This window comes from Sminthopsis crassicaudata, chromosome 4, assembly GCF_048593235.1.
Source record: "Sminthopsis crassicaudata isolate SCR6 chromosome 4, ASM4859323v1, whole genome shotgun sequence".
Classification (NCBI taxonomy): domain Eukaryota; kingdom Metazoa; phylum Chordata; class Mammalia; order Dasyuromorphia; family Dasyuridae; genus Sminthopsis; species Sminthopsis crassicaudata.
In genome coordinates this window covers 70922448-70945392 of record NC_133620.1, presented here as the reverse complement: position 1 = coordinate 70945392, position 22945 = coordinate 70922448, and the positions used below count along the sequence as shown (strand labels likewise).

The 22945-nt window shown below is 36.5% G+C and overlaps 2 long non-coding RNA genes across 2 annotated transcripts in view; one reads left to right on the top strand and one right to left on the bottom strand.

The window, feature by feature from the left end:
- Positions 1-20999, bottom strand: part of LOC141565464 (uncharacterized) — a 144699-nt gene extending 123700 nt beyond the window's left edge. The window contains exon 1 of the long non-coding RNA XR_012489032.1: positions 20863-20999. This is a non-coding gene — a long non-coding RNA (uncharacterized LOC141565464). The remainder of the gene's footprint in view (positions 1-20862) is intronic.
- The window catches only part of LOC141565463 (uncharacterized), a 200258-nt gene that overhangs the window by 134498 nt on the left and 42815 nt on the right, over positions 1-22945 (top strand). The window lies entirely within an intron of this gene.

Sequence of the window (22945 nt, the reverse complement as noted above, 5' to 3'; positions counted from 1 at the left end):
GTTATTGAAGGAACCTGTCAATATTTTTGTTGTTGCTGTTGTTGTTGCAATTGGGATTAAGTGACTTGCACAGGGTCACACAGCTAAGTGCTAAGTATCTGAGGGTGGATTTGAACTCAGGTCCTCCTGACTTCAGGGTGGGCATGCTACCCACTGCACCATCTAGCTGCCCCACCTGTCAGTATTTTTAAGGAACATGTCCTTAACCTTTTGGAACTGGTAACATAGAGGATCATACTATTTTAGCATAGGAAATCCCTTGGTGCCATTATTACCAGAGTCAAATCTAGACTTGAAGCACTGTGGTTCTATGCCATGTTGACATTTCTTGTATTCCAAAGGATTAATTATATATTCAGATTATTTGTTGCTTAATAAATGACATAAATAAAATATTATTGAATGAGTGGATGAATAAATGAATAAATAAATGAATGAATGGTTCAGAAACTGGCCTCTTTAGTAAATCTCTGGATATATGTAATATGCTCAGTGATATGTCCTTTCATATTGATTAATGGTTATTAATTGGATTTATACTTTGGGTAAGGGCTCCTCTTCAAGATTCCACCAAAATTTGTTCCTCTTTCATTCTAGGACTGGTATTATAGCTTTCTAGTAATGAATGCCAGGGTCTCAAGTGAAAATGATCCCAGTTTTTATTTTCCATGTCATGATGCTATACCTAGTTCCAACCTTTTTTACTATAAGAAGGCTGCTCCTGTGTTGTCTCAGGAGCCTAAACTAATTCTGAAGTGTATTAAGGGCAGGTGGAAGACTATGGCAGGAGGGAATCTGTTATAGGATTAGGGAATGTATTAGAGAATTTATCCTAGCTTATATGGGGCTCTACTCAACAAACTACTACTGTTCAACCATGGAAGAAAAACATCTGAATAGTTTTCCCTTACTTACTTCACAAAGTCAAATAGTATAATACAAAAAATACATGATATTGTTTTCCTTTGGCACAGATTTTCTTCCATGCCTAGAATGTTCTGCCTCCTTGAATTCCCAATTCCTTTCCTGACTCAGTTCAAACACTAAGTGCTACCCAAGGTCTTTCCTGATTTTGCCCACTTGTTGGTAATCTCCCCCATCCACTAAAATTACTATTTAATTATCTATGCACATGTTCTACTCTTTGTAGAATATAAGCTCCTTGAGGGGAGGGAATTATTTCAAGATTTTATCTTTATATTCAGAGTGCCAAGCAAATGGTAGGCACTTTAAAAATGTTTGTTGAATCAAATTCAATTTAAAGCAACACATGGAGAGAGCTTATTAAGAAATAGGGACAGAGAACATGTCCCCTACACACCCTGGCTCTTCTTTATTTCTCTCAAGGCTGTGGGACATCTGCAGAAGTGGAGGCTTATCAATAACTTGTTCTAGACTAGAACCCTGGGGAATTCCTTTATCTACTCAGAGCAAGATTGTAGACAGATGGGAGGTCAGATGCCTGGGACTGTTTTTAGAACCAGCAGTTTTCCTTCCCAAAAGATAAAAAATGCAACTCAGTCTGTAGCCACTCCTCAAAGGTCTCCTTCAATTGTTGCTGAAGCTTTGAGCAGTTTGTATTTCAAAGAACAAACCTTAAATATAGTCCCCAAACTTCCTTACTTAAGTTCTCCCACCAACACACATACCCTGTGATATAAATATTACAACAAAGGGTGGGGCTGTTGCTGATTATAACTAGCAGATTTTTGTTGATTTATATATGTTACCTCATTTGATTCTCATAAGCAGTCTGGAAAATAAAATCTATTATTAACTCTGTTTTGCAGATGAAAAAAGGAGGGTACAATTAAAATTAACTAAGTCAGTCAGTCAACAAACATTTATTAAGTGTCTACTATGTGCCAGACACTGTCCTAAGAACTGGGGTTACAAGAAGAGCCAAAAAAATGGCCCTTGCACTCCAGAAGCTTAACCTTTAATAGGGGAGAAAATAAACAAAAATACTATATTAGCATATAACATCCTATATAAGGATCAAATAGTTAGCAAAGATTTAAAGCAGGTTTATGAAGTTAGACCTTGATGATTCTCAAGTCCCGGGCAATATCCAGGAACACCTAGTTACCACGACAAGCTATTTGTATAGTGAAGGTCAGGCAACCACCAACGGGCCAGGCAGAACAAGGTGATAGATACTGATGACTGGAGCAGACACTGAAACTGAAAATCTCTCTCTGAAGAAAAAAAAAAGTTTTGTGGATCCAAATTAAGATCCAAAGATGTGATTACAAGTCAAGTCAGTTCAGTAACTCTGATTTCTTGGAATTATCAAGACCTAAGATGCTGTGAAGGAAGAGGGGGTTAGAGATGGAGGGCTGAGACTAAATACAGACTTCAAGCTTGGGGAGCAGGATGGGTAGGAGGCAGGTTGCAGAAGTGCAGAAGTGTGAAATGACTTTGGAGCCAGATTCACTGTGTCCCCTCCTGATATACCTGTATGAAGATGGAGAGTTGGTTAGAGGACATGCAATTTGTGGAGAGCTGAGTCCTGAGCTTGTGTCCATTCTACTTTCTGCAAAACAATTGGGTACTGAAAAACTTGAGAGATTTGGGATGCTAGAACCATCCGATTCTGGGGCATTTCACAGCCATGCTGAAGAGATTATGGGCTTAGAGATGGTATGGTAATTAGAGAGTCTTCCTGACTCATTTCAAATATAGTCTCAGACACTTACTGACAGTGTGACCTTGATCGCCTCTATCTACCTCAGTTTCCTCACCTGTAAAACAGGGATTATAATAGGACCTGCTTCCTAAGGTTATTGTGAGATTCAAATGAAAAATAATGTAAAGCTCTTAGCACAGTGTCTATCATATAGCAAGCACTATACAAATTTTCTTATTTTGTTCTTATTTTTACAATGTGCCTATGTGGTGGGAACTCTAGGGACGAGCTTCTGGCTGTTCATTTCTGACAGTTCCCTAATTAGCTGTTCAGCCAAAAGTCTTAGAGAATCAAAAGGGGTGAACTGCTTCTTTCAAATGGCCTTTCTTTTGGCTTAGAAGCTTGACTACTGCTTCCTGAGAGAGAGTTGAGTCAGAGGGGGATGGTTGACCCTTCACCCAGGCACATGGCGGTTAAGAGTTTATGCCTTGACTAGACAAGCCTGTGCCTGAGTTTATGCTTCCTCTTCATGTTTGCTCTTTTGTGGTCTTAAGTGGATAGGACTCCTGTATCAGAAGTGAGTTTACTAGAGATCTGCTCGTAGTGGTAGCCACATTATCTACCAGTATGGTTGTAATAGTAATGACAGGATCAGACTGGCAACAACAGAAGCATCCATCAGCCCCCAGAAAGAAAAGTAGGTTTGGCTGTTTGCTTAGACAATACCAAGCAGAGGTGAAAAAAAAAAAAACTAGTTAGCAACCTTGCAAAAACTTATTCTTTTTCCTTATATGTTCTTATAAGACTTTACTAGTCCTCCAAAATTCAATTAATTTACTGAATTATTTCCTCATCCTTCTGTTAATGCACATTATGATTCTGATGTGTATCATTGCTTTCTATGGAGGAATTAGCAACTTGTACCAATCAAGTAACTAGAGGAATGGGGGAATGCAGGAGGAGAAATGATGAGATAGAAAAACCAAAATGATCAAATAATTAACAAAAGGAATAAAGTAGGAAAAAAAAAAAAAAAAAAAAGAAAGCCCAATATAGAATATGTCTATGTACAATATGAGGTGGTCAAATATTGCATTCATTTTAAGTCCCAGAAATGCTTCCTCTATATTATTTTAGTAAGTCTCACAATCTAAAAAAAACACACAAAACACAAACACACACATACACACACACACAGAGAGAGACACACGCACACATAAAACCTTTAGGCTCAATCAGAAAGAAAGTGTTCTTTGGACAGCTGACCATTTCAATGAAAATGACTGGTGGAGTTGTTTCCTGATGACATAGCCACCTTTGCTGAATCTCCAAAACCTATATAATTATCTGCATTTTAGAGATAAAAAGATTACAGATGAATATTACAGAGCTGTTTCCCCTTGCATGTTTTTAGATGAGGAAACAGGCTTATAGACCTGTGGCACAGATCTCACAACTAGTAAATATCTGAGGCTGGGTTTAAATTCAGGTCCCCCCATCCCGTTTCCTCCCCTCCCTCCTTCACCCCCCCCCCCGCCCCCGGAACCTTCTCCAAGTCCAAGGTGTTTCCCATAGATTCCCTGACCCATGGGACAACGTTCAATTGAGAAGGAGGTGAATGTGCAAGAGAAGGGGAAGAAGTGGGGAATGAAATGGGGGTAGGGAGAGAGAAGAAGAGAGCAGGAGGGGGAGCAAAAGGGGAAAGGACAGAGAAAGGGGGAAGCACGGGAGAAAGGGGGAAGGAGCAGAAAAAGGGGAAAGGTTGGAAAAGCTGAGTGTTTACTGGAAGCATCAGAAGTTCATGAAAGCAGTGCCAGGCTGAGTAGGAGAGAATGACAGCTCAGCAGAGAGAAAAGGGAAAAAAAAAAACCAAATACACAACAGACCAAAAAAAAAAAAAAAAAAAAAAAAAAAAAAAATCACTAGCCCATGCCAATCCCCTCCTTCACTTTTCACTTGCTTCTTGTATCATTGGCTCACAAACAAGGAACATGGTCTCCTTTGCACAGTGACTGCCTCTGATTCTTCCTCATCTTCCAAAGGAAATTTTGATTTTTCATGGGGCTACTTTGTAAGAATTCTTTACAAAACGGTATCTGTAGGAGTATAAGGAGTGGGGCAAAGGGGGCTGAGGGGGGAGGAAGAGAACACTCAAAAATTTGTCCTCTTCTCTCCGAAGAAAACAAGCAAAGCCAGAGAGAGGAAAACATACTGTTCCCTGAAATCTGATCGCCCTGGTGCAAGCCACTGTATTACACATCTGGCGAACCAAAGGCGCAGAAGGTTGACTACAAGCAGATGAGGCTTTGGAGGAGAAAGGAGCATGTTTACTGTTCCTGAGCAGATTGGAAACACATTGAAAATGGAAGGGGGAACAGGATGGGGGGCAGGGCAGTGCCTGCGTGGGTGGGTGTGTGGGGTTGGGGCGCAGGAGTGAGGTGGGGTGAAAGGCCAGGGGCCAGAGTTTGCACAGTGACTGTTTTGTGTGTTGGAATTCCATAGGGCCTCCTTCGGATTGGGACAGCAGACAGTGTAGTATCGCCCCCTTTTTTCCCATACTTAGATACTTGGGGCCCTGGAGGGATTGGGAGAAAGAAGTCAAAGGACAAAAAAGAAGTAAAAAAGAAAAAAAGCCCTAAATATTGATAGAATCTTTTTTTTTTTTAATAATAGCAAAACCCAAAACAAAACACAACAAAAAACTGGAAACAAAATGGAATGTCTGAATAAATTGTGATACATGAATCGATGAATTGCTATGATTATTCCATATGCAATGGAAACTATGAGGAATTCAAAGAAATATGAGAAGACTTGTGTAAACTCATGCAGAATCTATAAGGAGATCCAGAAAAATTACATACATGGCTTGTAGTTTGGTCATTCAATCCTGTATAACTTTTTGTGACTCCGTGGACCAAAGCACACCAGACCCCAGTTCATGGGATTTTCCTGGCTAAGACACAGGAGAGATTTGTCATTTCCTTCTCCAGAGAAATACCTTTGGTCAGAACTCTGCCTTGGGTAAACCTTCCTGGCATAGCTCATACACACATTAATCTATGTAAGCCCCTCTGCCATGCTGAGGCAGGGTTCCAAGAAGGGAACAAACATTACCATAATGCCACAAACAGAAATAACCGACATGAAATGGATGTTGTGTAACTGTAATTCTTCATTGCTGCTGAGAAGAGAGGAAATGTTCTTCCCCCCTTTCAGTTCCAAGGTGGGGGATGAATGTGGAGAAATGCTGCATAAGCAGCCAAATGTGATTTGCATATTGGTTAGTAGTTTTTTCTTTTCTTTTTTTGTCATAAGAAAATGACAGTATATGGAAGGAGGTAGAAGGAAGGTTTGTATTTGAGAATAATTTATATAAAAAGCATCTGTAAAATAAATGCACCCTCTCCTTCGATTAAGCTGTAGAGTGAGAGGAGCTGGTCTTATTTGCTCAAAGGTTTCCCAGAATCTCAAGTTCCTGGGGGTCTGTTCCAGCCTTGAAAGGGGCTTGTTGAAAGAAGGGGGATTCCAGGAATCTCTGTGAGCTGTCATCAGAGCAGTCCGGACAGAGTGAAGATACAGGAAAGGGGACAATGGGAATGCTCCCCAGCTAAACTATGGGTCAGGATGAACTTACATTGTTGACCAAAGCTTGTCTGGAAGGAAAAATAATGACCCTTTCTTCCTTGTTTTTTGCTTTTCCAAGGAGAAGCCAGGCGACCATGTATGTCAGTCATTCTCACTCCGTACTTCAGTTGACATTGCCAAGCAAGGTTGGAGAGGCAGCTAAGATTTAGAATCTTTCTTCTTTTCTCAAATGTTTACTTTTTATTTTGAATTATTCAACTGTGAGAAAGTTGTTAGCTAATAAAAGACCCAGGTTGTTTGATAATAACTTAATATATGGATAGTAGTAAAGTGAAAACATCTCCCATTCCCACATACCCTTTTTAGGGACAATGGCCATGTTCATCCAGTAAGAATAGGCTGGGGAGCTGGAGCCCCAAAGGCAATGAGTGGAAATGGGTATTTTCTTTCACAAACCTTGAAAATGTATGCGCTACTTTGTCTATATTCTTTATGTTGAGTAAAAAGATAATGAACTCAGAAGCAGTCAGCTGTAAAGTATAGGACAGAAGGAAGGATATCAACTATGGCTTAGTATGAGAAGTTTCTAGCTGCAGGATTTTTTTCCCCACATTTCAAAAACCTCTATAGGGAGGGAGGGAAACTGCAAAAATCCTGGATAGTAACTTGGTTAGAAGGCATGAACTGGGAATGTAGAGAAGGAAGGAAAGAAAGAACCCAGTGGTGGCCACAATTTAGAGAAGATTCTTGTTTATTCATCTTTTAAATTGCATCTATTTGCAAAAATTGCCATCATTATATTGATATTAATAACAATAATGATAGGCATATAGATCTACATTATCTTATTGAGCTTCGTAACAACCTTGTGAGATGGTTACTACAGGTACTATTATTTTCATTTTATACATGAGGAAATTGAAGGTCAGAAAGATAAAATGATTTATATTTGTCCATGTAGGTAATAAATATCAGGAGTCCTGCATAGTCTAGTATTCTCCACCATTATCATGAAGGTGTATTAATATAACTCTCTTTCTGTCTCTCTTTCCCTCCTCTTTCTTCCTCCTTCTCTCTTTCTCTCTCTGTCTCTGTCTCTGTCTGTTTCTCTCTGTGTGTCTGTCTGTTTCTCTCTCTCTCTCTTTCTCTCTTTCTCTTTTTCTCTCTCTCTTTCTCTCTCATACACACACACACACACATACACACACACACACACAAATCTTCATTTGTTCATGATATTTAATGTGTGAATCAGGACTCACTTTTCTTTCCAGCACAACAAGGGTTATTTATCATAACCCTTTAATTTTTTTTTGAAAGAAAATTAGCTCTAAATGGTTGAATGAGTATTTCAGGTCCTCTGGTTTGTTAGTAGCAGGGACAAATCTAAGCATCTCATTCTTTGAAATGAAGAGTTATTTCCTACTTCAGTCTTTTTGGCTGGCCGGTCATCCACATCATGATCCCTAACTGTAGGAGTTTCCCAATGTTCCATTATAGGTCTTCTTTTCTCTCCAACAACCTCTGTCTTAGTAACTTCAGCTTCCAAGGGTTTATTTAGCATCTCCGTATAGATGACTCAAAAGATCTCTCTATATAGTCTCTCTGCTAAATGTCAATCTTTTGTCACCAACTGCCTAATGAAGATTTCAAACTGGACTATCCCTGAAACATCTAAAAGTAAGCATGTCCAAAAGAGATCTTATTAGCTTTTCCCAAAATTGGTGTTTTTCCCGTAGCAGGATCTTGCATTTGACTAGTTTTTTAGATTTACAATCTTAGCACTACCTTTTACATTTAGAGAGGTGTTAAACTCACATCCTGCCACTACTTGGATGTAGAACTTCCCAGTGCTGATTAAAACAATGGGGAAATTTTCAACACAATAAATAAAAATGTATTACAACATAGATAATGTTAATTTGTGATTTTCTACGTCAATATGCAGGCTTCAGAAATTGAGTTAGATACCATTGCTTTATAATATCTCTCATTCAACCCTTTTTTTTCCAATCACAGTTACCTTATTTTAGACCCTAACTAATCTCTCTGCCTCATGTCTCTTACCACTCTAATTCATACTCCACTGCAAAAGAAACCTTCCTTAAGCAGAGATCTGAATGTGGAATTCTCCTACTCAGCAATTTGAATGGCTTCTAGTAGCAATGATAAATTCTACTGTTTACCTCTTAAAGCTCTACACAACCTAGCCCTTAGTCTGCTTCTCCAGTTCCATTGGAAACCACTGCTCTTTCTGCAATTTTTGATTCTGGCAAGTTGTCTTTTCTATATTTCTCATTCATGACTCTCTGTCTCCTATTTATATACACTTGTACTAGGCATCCTACGTGCTTGAAATGTGTTCCTTTCTTACCTCTATCTTATAGAGTTCCTCTCTTCTTTTAAGATGTAGCTCAACCATCATCATCTGCATGATCTTTCTTGATTTCTTTTTCCCAAATGACCTCCCTCCTAAATTTTGTTGTTCAATCATTTCATCCATACTTTACTTCTTGACCCTGTCTATGATCTTGTTTGCAAAGATACTGGAACAGTTTTGCATTTTCTTCTACAGCTCATTTTACAGATAAAGAAACTGAGGCAAACAAGGTTAAATGACTTGTCTAGGGTCACATAGCTATTAAGTGTCTGAGGCTTCCTGATTCAAGGTTCTTCCCACTCACTCTACCATCTAACTACCTTCCCTCCTAAATTACTTTGTATTTATAAATTTTATATTTATGCTTCCTATATTTATATATACTTGTTTCTCCCACCAAATAAGCTCATTGCAAAAAAAAATAGCCTTATTTTTTGTACCCCTCATACCTAGCTTTGTGTCTGTCACATAGGAGATATTTAATAGTTGTTTGATTGACTATTCCTTGACTGCCAACCTTGTGATTGCTAAACCTTGCGATTTCTATCTTTATAATATCTCTCACATCTAATTTGTCTTTACTACAACAGCCACCATCATTATCTCACATTTAGATTATTCTAATAACCTCCTAATTGTGCTCTCTGTCTTGACCTTCTCTTTTCCCCAGTTTATTCTCTACCCAGCTGTCAAAGTGTTTTCTTTAATGTAGATCTACCATGTTATTCTCTTACTCATTCAGCTGGTGTCTCTTTATCACCTTTAGGTTCAAATTTCTCTGCTTAGTTTTTAAAAAGCCTTTCATACCTGCCCATCTGGGAAGTCATTGGACTCTACTACCCTTCCCACTACCCATTACCCTTCTAATCCAAGCAAATTAGTCTTCTCCCTAATCTTCCCATGACTCCTCTTCTGGCTGTGCCTTTTGTACTTTCTCCATGCTTAGAATACACTCCCTATTCATCTCTCCTACATAGAATCTAATCCCTTTCTTTCTTCAAGACATTGCTGTAGCATCTCCTTCTATTTTAAATTAATTCTCCCCTCCCAAACTACTTTTTAATTAATTTGATTTTATCCTCTTTGTATTTATTTATTCTCTATGTCCTTATGTATGTGCTTGTTACATGTCCTTTCCTACTTCCTGCCCACAATATCATTGAGAATAGAGATTGTCTTTTCTTTTCCTTCCTTTCTTCCTTCCTTTCTTGCTTTCTCTTTCTTTTTTCTTTCCTTCTTTGCTGTTTCTTTTTCTTCCTTTTCTTTCTTTCTTTCTCATTGTTTTTTTTTTTTTTTTCTTTTGTGGATACTTTTATCCACAGAAAAGTACTTAGTACAGTACCTGAAATATTCCAGTAAGTATTTAATAAATGCTCATTGATTGATTGACTATCAAAGAGAATACAAGTCTCCCTTCTGACTGGATTATCTCCTCCTACTTTTCCCAAGTCCAACTCATTCAACTTTTTCCTTTCCTTTTCCTTAGAAAAAAGGAGATTTTAATATGCTAATGCTAATATGACTAGAAATATTTATAACCTCCTGTTTCACAGACTAAGATTGTTTGTTCGTCATGCTTGCTGTCCTCTAAGGCATCTCTGTTATTCGTTTCTGTATTTCAAGAAAATTGTGTCTATACAATTGACAAGTCACCTTGTCTTGGCATCTACTTCGCTAGAGGGAGGGACACAACAGAAGATGAAATTTTGTTTTGATTCTCATGCCATCAAATCCACCCTTGGCACTGAGTTCACCTTTGGCATTTTGATTCTTAAATGGGTTTAAATTAAATGAGTAATCATATTCTAGACTCAAACAGTACCTTCATTAAAGCATTAACTTTTAAATCTTCACAAGTGCCCCAAGGCCCAGAGAATGACTAGGATCAAATGTGAGTCACTGTGAAAGAGGAGTAAATGGTGCCTTTCAAGACTGGTTTTGGTAGAATGGGGATGTTTGTCTAGTAAGAGATAAGAAAGAAAAAAGAAACTCTTTCTTCTTTTTTGCTCATCTTATTCTGTAATTTAGAGAAAAGTGGTTTGGAATAGACTTTATACAAGAGACTTTGGTTATTGGTAACTGCCTCTATTTTTTCCTTTTGTTAAAAACAAACTTTTAGCAGCAGCTAGTTGGTGTAGTGGATAGAGCATCAACCTTGAAGTCAGGAAGATCTGAGTTCAAATATGGCCTCAGACATTTAACACTTTCGGCTGTGTGACCCTGGGCAAGTCACAACCCCAATTGCCTCAGCAAAAAACAAAAAACAAACAAAAAAATGAGCTTTTAAAGAAAAATATTATTTATTTGTTGTTTAATTATTTAATTTAAAAATTAAACATTTTTTCAAGTTTCCAATTCTCTCCCTTCAACCTCTCCCCACCCATTAAGAAGACAAGAAATGCTATATTGATTATACATATAAAATCATGCAAAATTTATTTCCATATTAGCAATGCTGCAAAATAAAAAGCAAGAAAAACAAAGAAAGGAAAAAAATATGCTTCAATCTGCATTCAGGCTCTATTAGTTTTTTTTTTTTTGTTTGTTTGTTTGTTTGTTTGTTTTTTTGTAGGTAGATAGCATTTTCCAACATGAGTTCTTCAGAATAGTCTTTGGATCATTGTATTGACAAAAGTAGCTAGGTTGATCACAGCTGACCATTGTACAATATTGCTTTTACTGTGTACACTCTTCTAGTTCTGCTCACTTCAGTTTACATCAGTTTATGTGTCTTCCCAGGTTTTTCTGAAAGTACCCTGCTTCTCGTTTCTTATAGCACAATAATATTCCATCATAACCTCTTCTTTAAAACCAATATCAATAATTACAATTTCATAGCATTACCTTTTTGTTGGTTTTGTTCCCATTTTTACTTTCATAATCACTGTGTACAGGTAAGTCATGACATGCTTCCCTTTGCCATTAGCAAGGTGGATAGAGCACTGGTTTTGAAATCAATCAAAGTCAATCTCAAAGACATATTAGCTGTGTGATTTTAGACAAGTCACTTATTTCCTGTTTACCTCAGTTTTTTCATTTGTAAAATGGGGATAATAATAATACTTCACTAGGTTGTTGTGAACATCAAATGAGACAACAGTTTTAAAGTACTTAGCACAGTGTCTGATATACAATAAGAGCAGCTTGGTGGTGCAGTAAACAGAGTGCTGGGCCTGAACTCCAAAAAAACTTCATCTTCCTGAATTCTGCCAACTTACTAGCTATGTGACCCTGATCAAGTGACAACCCTATTTGCCTCAGTTTCCTTATTTATAAAATGAACTGAAGAAGGAAATGATAAACCACTCTGGTATCTTTGCTAAGATAACCTCAAATGAAGGTATAAAGAGTAAGACATAACTAAAAGGACTGGAAAACAATAACAAAAATAAATGTCATCAATTCTTATATTAAATTATCACATTACTTAATTAGCAATTAATTATTTGGTGAATTAAATGCCACAACTTGTTTAATCCTATTTCCAAGAAATGGGTATCTTTGTTTTTAGTTCTTTCCTTCTATAAAACGTGCTGCTATAAATATTTTGTTGTATATGGGACTTTTCTTTTTATTATAAAAAGTATGTATCTAAAGATCAAAATGGGTCATGATTTAGGCATAAAGAACAATATCATAAATAAATTAGAGGAACATAGGATAGTTTACCTCTTAGATTTGTGGAGGAGGAAGGAATTTGTTACCAAAAAATGAACTAGAGATCATTATTGATCACAAAATAGAAAATTTTGATTATAACAAATTAAAAAGCTTGTGTTCAAACAAACAAATGCAAACAAGATTAGAAGGGAAGCAACAAACTGGGAAAACATTTTTACAGTTAAAGATTCTGATAAAGGCCTCATCTCCAAAATATACAGAGAATTGACTTTAATTTGTAAGAAATCAAGCCATTCTCCAATTGATAAATGGTCAAAGGATATGAACAGACAATTCTCAGATGATGAAATTGAATCTATTTCCACTCATATGAAAGTGTTCCAAATCACTATTGATCAGAGAAATGCAAATTAAGACAACTCTGAGATACCACTACACACCTGTCAGATTGGCTAAGATGACAGGAACAAATAATGATGATTGTCGGAGGGGATGTGGGAAAACTAGGACACTGATGCATTGTTTGTGGAGTTGTGAACGAATCCAATCATTCTGGAGAGCAATCTGGAATTATACCCAAAAAGTTATCAAACTGTGCATACCCTTTGATCCAACAGTGTTACTACTTGGCTTATATCCCAAAGAAATACTAAAGAAGGGAAAGGAACTTGTATGTGCCAAAATGTTTGTGGTAGCCCTTTTTGTAGTGGCTAGAAACTGGAAAATGAATGGATGCCCATCAATTGGTAAATTGTGGTATATGAATGTTATTGGAATATTATTGTTCTATAAGAAATGATCAGCAAGATGAATACAGAGAGGCTTGGAAAGACTTACATGAAGTGAAATAAGCATAACAAGGAGATCATTAAACATTAAAATCATTAAACGTTATTGAAAACGATACTGTATGAGGATGTATTCTGATGGACATCTTTGACAAAGAGAAAATCTAATTCAGTTCCAATTGATCAATGATGGATAGAATCAGCTACACCCAGAGAAGGAACACTGGGAAATGAGTGTGAACTGTTTGCATTCTTGTTTTTCTTCCCAGGTTATTTTTACCTTCTGAATCCAATTCTTCCTGTGCAACAAGAAATTTGGTTCTGCACACCTATATTGTATCTAAGATATACTATAACATATTTAACATGTATAAAAGGCTGCCTGCCATCTAGGGGAGGAGGTGGAGGGAGGGAAGGGAAAAGACAGAACAGAAGTGAATGCAAGGGATAATACATTGTAAAAAATTACCCATGCATATGTACTGTCAATAAAAACTTATAATAAAAAAAGAAAAACCACTTCACAGTTCCACTAACAATATATCAATGTGCCTGTCCACAACCTCTCCAATACCAACCATTCCCATCTGTCATCTTTGCCAGTTTCCTAGATGTGAGGCAAAAAATTTCAGAGTTGTTTTGATTTTCATATTACTTTTCTTTAGGAATTTGTAGAACTCTCAAAATTGTTTACAAGTCTTTTAAAAACATTTTCCTCCTATCATTTGACCACTTATCCTTTGGAAAATGGCTTATGATCTTTTATATTTGTATTTGTTCTTAAATATCTTAGATATCAGTTCAATCTTACCAGAGATATTTGATGTAAAGATTTTTTCCCACAACTCACAACTTCCCTTCTAGTTCTGTTAATTTCCTTTGTGCAAAGACTTTTCAATTATATATACTGAAAAATACTTATTTTATCTTTTGTGATTACTTCTGTCCTTCATTGCCTTGAAAATTCTTTCACCATAAATGTGAAAAGAGCCTGATTGAGCCAAGAGAACATTGTACATACAAGCAACAACAATCTATGATGATCAGTTTTGGTAGACTTAGTTCTCCTTAGTAATACAATGATCTGAGACAATTCCAGATTCAAGTTGGAAAATGCTGTCCATATCCAGAGAAAGAACTATGGAATCTGAATGCAGATTTCTGCATATTATTTTATTTTTTTATTGTGTTTGTTTTCCTTTAATTCCAATTCTTTTTTCACGACATGACAAATGTGGAAGTATGTTTAATATGATTGTACATGTATAATATATATCAGATTGTTTGCAATCTTGGGAAGGGGAGATAAGAGGATGGGGGAGGAGAGAGGAAGAAAAAACTGAAATTCAAATCTTATAGAAGTGAATTTTGAAAACTATTTTAATATGTAATTGGGGGGAAATACTATTGGAGGAGGGAAAAGAAAGAACCTGATCTTTCTCTTCTTATTTTTTGTGTGACCTTTAATGTTCAGGATACCTAAGCACTTTTGAGATTGTTGAGGAATATTGCACAAGATACCAATATATATGTAATTAATTGCTTCCAGACTACTTTCCTGTTTTCCTTCAAATTTTTGTTAGATAGGAATTCTTACCGAAGTGATGTAAATTTTTGGGTTTATCAAACACTGTATTATTGATGGTAGTTATTTTTTTATTCTTATCTAGTCTGAATTAACATATTCTTTAACATGTATTTTTCTGTATTTATTAACATAATCATGTGGCACTGCATATTTCTCTTTTCATTATAATTATGTGAATTATTTTTCTGTGGTTGAATGATCCTTGCATCCCTGCTTAATGTGCAAATTGATTATAATAAATGATTTGCGATATATTGCTATAGCTTTTTTGCCAAGATTGTATTAAAATTTTTTGGATCAATGTACATCATTGATATCAGTTGAAAGTTCTTTCTTTGCTTTATCCCATCCTGGTTTAGTTAGTTGTTTGACCCATATTTGTCTCATCAAAAGAATGTAGCAGAGTATTTTCTCAGTTTTTGAGAATCATTTGTGTAGTGTAGTTATTTGTTTTTCTTTAAAAATTTTATATTATTATCCTACAAATCTAACTGAACCAAGGATGTTTTTGTTTTTGTTTTCCCTTCTTTGAGTTTTTCCTTTATAGTTGTACTTTCCTTTCTGAAATTGGATTAAGGTCTCTGTTTGACATTTAGCCAATTCTCTATTTCTTTCAAATTTTAAGTTTTTCTGAGAACATAATGGATATGAAGTAGATTGTTATAATTTGTTTTATTTCTTCTGTTTCTTATGATTTCACTCAGTTGGTTTCAAATTTTATTAATTTGATATTTTCCCCCTTTTTTTACATGTCCATACAGTTATTTTGCTGTACAAAAAGAATTGGATTTTGAAATAGTGTACAATTAGCATGTGAAGGAAATAAAAAATGCAGATGGACAAAAATAGAGGGATTGGGAATTCTATGTAGTGGTTCATAGTCATCTCCCAGAGTTCTTTCACTGGGTGTAGCTGGTTCTGTTCATTACTGCTTTATTGGAACTTATTTGGTTCATCTCATTGTTGAAGAGAGCCACGTCCATCAGAATTGATCATCATATAGTATTATTGTTGAAGTATAATGATCTCCTGGTCCTGCTCATTTCACTCAGCATCAATAGAACATTTTTTTAAGGCAGGGCCTGAAGTCTAACCTTTTCCCAGGGAGAAGTCATTGCCTATGTGGGAAAAGCAGTGAAAGGAGAAGCTAAGCCTCAATTTGAGACCCAGTGTCAAGACTTCAGCATTTTAATGGAGACTGATTAAAAGTTACTTTCCCAGATGCTCCAAAAATCTCCATTAAGCTAGTGCAAGGATCATCATAATATTGACAAAAAGAGATACTGTAGTGATTCCTTGTGGACCAAAACTATTTTGAGAATGCTAAGTATTTTATTTTAAAAAATAAATACTAAATCCTGTGTTGTCCTCAGGGTTCTCCATGGCTTCTAAATTCCATCTGGGGTGAATGGAGTCTCAGTAGCCTGAATACAGCAATCAGTTTATTGAGAACCTGCCCTATGCTCAACACTGTGCGAGATGGTATAGAGAATATAGTAGAAATATATGGTATGATTTATGCTCTCAGGAAATCTATGATTTTTTGACTCACTTTAGAATTCCTCACCTATCCTCAGCATCCAGATGCTTTTTATTGTTGATTATTTTAATCCCAGTAACAAACTCCATAGCATTATAGGATTTAGAATTGGGAAAGACCTTAGAGATCAAGTAGCCATAGGATCCCAAGATTTTAGATCTGAAGAATCTTCAAGGTCTAGAGTTGAGCAGTGACCAATTCATTTTATTTTAAAATTTTTGTTTGGTATCTTTTCTTTATATTCCTTCACTTCCCAACATATCTTTGCTTCCTCACTCAGAGAGGGTTATATCTCTTATAATGAAAAATTAACAAAATAGAGAGAAAGGGAACTCAACAAAATCAATGACCTAAGACTAATATTACAAGTAATATCCCCCACCTGGAGTCATCCACTTCTTCAAAGAAGGTTCAATTTCATTTCTCCTCTTTGGCAGTTCTTCCATTTTAAAGAGGAAGTAATAGAGATCTGCAGAGAGTAAAGTGACTTTTCCAGATGTAGTAGAGAAAGTATTGATTTGGAACCATGAAATGTGACTCTTGGCTTGCTAGTTTTGTGACTTTTAGCAAATTATTTCATCTCTGGGACTCAGTTCCCTCATCTGTGAAATGAGAGGGCTAGACTTACAGGGCCTTTAACTTCCCATCTAGACATTTAGCCATGATTATGACACAAATATGCTGTCCTCCTCTTCCATAATGAGTTCTTGTTTATTTCTGAACCTCACCTGTGCAAATTCTATACATCTTTGAAGACTTACCAGTAGTTCTTAAACCCAATGAAGCTGGATCCAAGTCTCACAGCTCTTCTTCCACCTCTAGCACTTGTGTCTGACATTACACACTTTTATATTTATCCATCCCCTTATATTCTTCACTATAGTTTCTCATCTTATGTGTTCTTATCTTATTATTCATCTAGATTGTAATTACTTGGAAGGCAGCACCCATGACTTACATTAGTTTGTTACATAGATGTATTCAACACCCATTTTTCATGATATAATGATAGCTGCAATTTATATAATGCTTTTAAGGTTTGAAAAGTGCTTTACTTATGGAAGAGGAAGAAGATAGGAGTTTATTTATTCAATAGCTACTAAGTTAAGTACATATTATTGTGTGAAGCATTTTACAAATATTATCTCATTTGATCCTTATAGCAACCCTGGGAGGTGAGTCCTATTATTACTCTACCCCCATTTCATAGATGAGGGAATTGACACACAACAGGATTTGAACTCAGGTCATCCTGACATCAAGCCTAGTGCCCTATCTACTGCATAACCAAACTGCCCTGTTGATTTGATTCTGTTCATATACAGAACAGGCTTTTTGATAAAACACTTTCAGAAAGGGGGGAGAGAGAGAATTAAGCTCTCTAATAATTTTGAGAAAAAATTCCCCTGATGTCAGGGGAAAAGAAATCCCAAATATAACATGAAGAAACCTAGGAGATTTGCAGGGATGCCATCATATATTAAAAACCCCAGTTTTCAAATAGAAAAATGGAGAAATGTACACAGAGTTGGAAGAAGCAAGGAATGTTTGCACAGCTGTAGCTAATAATTTTGGTATCTGGGGAAAAACTTCATGGAAAGAACATTCAAATCATTTTTAAAAGAAATTTTAAATTGGGAATGATAAAGACCCTGAGCCATCACGGGAGTCCCTAAGACACAATATGCTGAGGATGGGGTGGGACAGAAGATGAGGAGGGCTATAGGCCAAGAGGAAACTCAGTTTGTGGAAGGATACAAAAAGAGGGAAGCTCACCATCACATAGTTTCCTATTTCAACTAATTATTTTTGATAAGTATGTGTTTATTGTTTCATATTCTTAAAAGTTCAATTACCATCATTAGCAACAGCTAAATTTCAGCACCCTAGAGTAAAGCACAGTTTCTCTGCCCTATTTATTTCTCTGAATGGTTATCAAATTGTGAGGAAGCAGAATTAAAGAGAACAGAGGATATACTTGCCTTTGGGACTAATAGGAAATAAAATCGAAATAGGTAAGATAATAATAATTATAGCTATCATTTATGTGGTACTTTAAGGTTCTGAAGTGTTTTACAAATCTCATTTTATTCTCACAATATCTGGGAGGTATGTGTCATTATCCCTATTTTACAGATAAGGAGATTGAGGCAGATAAATGTTATGACTTGCCTAGAGTCACACAGCTATCATGTAGAACTAGATTTGAAGCTAAACAGAATTGAGACTCAATGTGGTAGGAAATAGAATGTTATAAACAGCCTTTGAATAATGCAGTGATAACTTGAAATCAATGTTTTAGGAAGATTCATTTGTAGGTGGAACTAGAGGAGGGGTATGCAAGAGTTACAAAAAGATAATCAGGAGGTATATTGCTGCTACAAGGAGAACTTTATAAGCACTTGTACTAGGATAGTGACAGTATGAATGGAAAGGAAAAACAAACTATAAAACATCTTATCTAATGATCCCAAACTATTTTCAAAATCATTGTGATTACCTTAAAACAAAGGTGATTTGTTCAGGGGCAGCTAGATGGCTCAGTAGATAGAGCACCAGCCCTGAAGTCAGGAGGACCTGAATTCAAATCTCATCTCAGACACTTAAGAGTTCCTAGTTGTGTGATCCTGGGCAAATCACTTAACCCCAATTGCCTCAGTCAAAATAAAACAAAACAAAACTGATTTATTCAGTTGTATGAATAATATGTAAAGATTATCTAGGAATTATATTTTAATATTTATAAATATCTAGTTATTTAAGCTTTGGCTCTCATGCTGGCCCCAATCCTCCTTTTAATTGTCATTGCCCTATTCCTTTTAAAATTACCTTGTATTTATTTAGAGACCTAAATATTCAAACTATAATTCAAACATTAAAGATCTCTGTGTGTTATATCCCAGTCTCTCAATTGGATGCAAGCTTCTTAGAGGAGGGGGCTTTTTCTTTTTGTCAGTCAGTCTGTCAATAAGCATTTATTAAGCACTTAAAAAATCTTCCAGGCACCATGTTAACCATTGGGGATACAAAAAGATGCAAAAGACAGTCTCTATCCTCAAAGAGCTCACAAACTCATGCAGGAGACAACATACAAATAACTATAGGAAGGAAAAATAGGAAATAATGAATTAAGAAGACTTGAGAAAGACTTCCTATAAAAAGAGGGATTTAAGCAGGAGATAGGGAAGAGGAGGGAGAGCATTCCAGGCATGAGAGACATCCAGAGAAAATGCCTTGAGCTGAGAGATGGGATATCTTCTTCATGAAAGAGCAAAGACTGAAAAGGGGAGCGAGTAGGTTTTGAGGGACCTTGAAGGTCAAACAGAAGATTTCACAATTGATCTTAAAGGTGATTTGGAGCCACTGGAGTTTACTGAGTAGGGATGATGACATGGTCATCTGAGCTTTGGGAAAATTACTTAGGATGATGGATTGAAGTAGTAAGGACTTGAAGCAGACAGACCTGCTTGTTCAGTCATTTCTGACTGGAGTGGTCTGCCATTTCCTTCTCCAATTTATTTTACAGATGAGAAAACTGAGAGAAGATTTGAATTCATGTCTTTTTTGAATCTAAGTCTAGAATTCTATCTTTTTAGCCAACAGCTACCTCAGAATTTTTAACAAGTCTTAAGTTTTCTTCTATGTAATTTCTTACATTTGTACCTTCTTTTTCATAACAGTTCTTAAAAAAACTCTCACCAAGACTGGCATTATTTCCTGCCTGGACATTGTCTGACACAATCCTCTATGCCTCCTAATTTTTTAGCCTCCTCTTCTTTGAATATTGATTGCCTCTTTCTTTAAGTCTACTAGAGTGACTAACTGCCTTGCCTCACCGTTTAGAAGAAAAGCATCTAAGTATCAGCTTTAATTCTTCTGTGCCTAATCCCTGACTTAATCCCACTTCACCTCAGCTAATGACACTTATTCTCCTCAAGCAAATCCTCTTACCCTCTCTGATTCCATCTACTTCTACCTTGGCAGGAGTTAGCAAGGGGCACAACAGAGCTCTTGGGCCAATTCTGTAGACCCATGATAATCACTTTTACTTCTCTCCTACCCAGTTACCTACTTATACCATGTGGTAATTGAGTAAAAGAAATCAATTTAACATTTCACTTTGCACTTCTGACCTGACATTCTTTGAAGGTGATAGTGGTGGAATAGGGACTTATGGGAGTTAAGAGTGTTTATACAGTTCAGTAGATCACCTGATACTGGCCCAAATCCCAGTGCCTTTAGAGTAGATAAGGATTATCTAAAGGGTAGAGAGTAATTGGCCTAGAACAGGATATTGTGAATGGATATTTGTTCCCAACTCTTCCATTTAGGGCACTTCATTAGAACACAGATGATCCATTTTAAATTTTTAAGTTGGCAGTGCCCAAGCCCATTAGTAGCAATCTGCTCCATCAGTGAGTGAGTGAGAAAAATTGAAAGGATTGAAGTTTCTCATCCAATTTTTAAAGAAAGGAAGGAATGAAAGTCCTGTATAACTCAGAAACACTTCCTTCTCTTCATTCATTCATGTGGAAATCCAATCAAACCAAAAGAAGCTTAAAGGATGGGGGAAGCAATAAGTTCAACTAGGTACATTTCAAAATGACCTCCAATTCTCTGTACTAACTCTCCTTCCCCTTCCTCCAAATCAGCCCCAAACAAAATAGTTGTTATTTTCCCACCCATAGTCCCAAGTGTGAAGAAGCCTCCAGAACCTCCCAGGCTTACCAAGTACAGAATGGTCCTTTGACGATGCAATCAACAAGATGAATTGGTGTTATCGTAACAGGAATGGCATTATGAATGGTCATTAAGAAACCACATTTGTGGGTTATGTTTGCCATGGAAAGGGACCTCAGAACAGGTAGCTGTCAGTCTAAAAAACTGGAACTGAAAGCAGAAGAACCTGCTGTTGTTTTTGTGTGTTTATTTTTGTTGTTATGTTTTGAAGTTGAAGGACGTGGAGAAAGACAAATTTGTGTTATCCCAAGACTTTGGGTGCCAGATGTGCAGGAAGTTGCTACTATGCTATTCCTGTGCTAATTATTTAAAGTATAACTAGTTATTTTAATACAGGCACTTGAAAAAAAATAAAGTACACCCTTATTTCATTAATCTTATCTTCTACAAAATCTTATCTAGCCCAAACCAGGGCTAATGGTATTAGGTAGAGAGGATGAGCTTTGAGATGATGAGCTCTGGCAACCAGTTAACAAGCATTTAAGAAGATTCTACTATGTTCTGGACCTTTTACAACTGGCTAGAGATGCAAACATGGAAATAGAATAACCCCTACCCTCATGGGAAAAGGATGGAGGCTTCTCTATTGGATGGTTGGCATCTAAAATTCCCACTACTCACCCACCCTGTCAGCTTATGCCTGAATGGCACCCCTTCACCCTTCCCAAAAGGAAACAGGTGAAAGAGGGAGAAGTCAAATAAGCACACTGATAAAGGGCAAACTCCAAAACATGTTGGGGAAAAGGAGGAGTAGAGTTGCAATAGTTATATGTGTTTCAGCTATTGATGGGGTGGATTTGAATCAGATCAATTTCCCCCTTTCTAAAAAGATAATACTATTCATTGTTAGTCAATAAACGTTTATAAACTACTGTGTGTCAGGCATTGTGCTAAATACTCAAGATGTTTCAAAGGCCAAATGTAGTCCCTGCTCTCAAGGGACACAATTCTCTAATGGGAGAAACAACATACAACTAGTGCAAACACATTACCGATGTGATAATAGGAAAGAATCAATAAGGGGAAAGCAGTAGAATTAAAGGAGATTGGTAAAGCCTTCCAATAGAGTATGAAAGGCAGGAGATAGAAAAGAATGGGAAGAGCATTTTGGGTATAGGGAACAAGTCAGTAAAAAAGGAGATGGGGATATTTTATTCCTTCAAAAGGGGGATTTTTGTAGCATGATGAACTTTGTTCGAATTCAGTCCTTCCTGAATTTGAGCTGGAAGGGAGAGGACAGTCTTTTTGAATTTCAGGAAAGTCCCTGACCTATCTAGTAGTTGGTTCTGAAATTCAGGTCCCCAAAATACGAATCCTGCAGTGGAAACTGAGTCATGTTACCACTAAGGATATGACCCTTTAGGCCATGGTGGTCACCCTCAATGACCAGAATGTGAACAGCTCCTGAAACATTCTCAGGCTGTTTTAAACCTCTTGGATTTCACAATCTAGTTGAAGCCATTCTTTGATCTTTAGCCTCAGGATTTCCTTACTGACAAGACAGGCAACTTCATGATAAATATTGACCAACAGTACCAAAACACTTTTGAGGAGGGACAGGATGAAAGGAGAGAGAGAATAAATGGGGGAGGGAGAGAGATAAAGTTAGTAATAGCAATTGCTATTTTGAATTTTGAAGAATTTTGAAGCGTTTCTCTGATAAGGCCTGATTTCTCAAGTAAAGGAAATTGAGTCAAATTTATTAAAAAAATAAAAATAAAAAAAATAAGAGCCATGCCCCAATTGATAAATGATCAAAAGATATGATTTATGCCCCAAACTTCAACACTAGGTATAAATAACAAAAGAGATTTAAAAAAAAAAGGGGGGGGGGAATGACCTATATATACAAAAGATATTCAGAGCAACTCTCTTCTCAAGAAAAAAAAAATGGACATTAAGGGAATGGCTATCAACTGGGAAATGGTTCGATAAATCATGGTATGTGTTTGAAATGAGATATTATTGTTCTGCGGGAAATGATGAGCAGGATGCTTTCAGAAAAAAAACAAAAACAAAAACAAAAAAACAACTCCTGCAAAGTTATTTGTGAACTCAAGCAAAGTGAAAT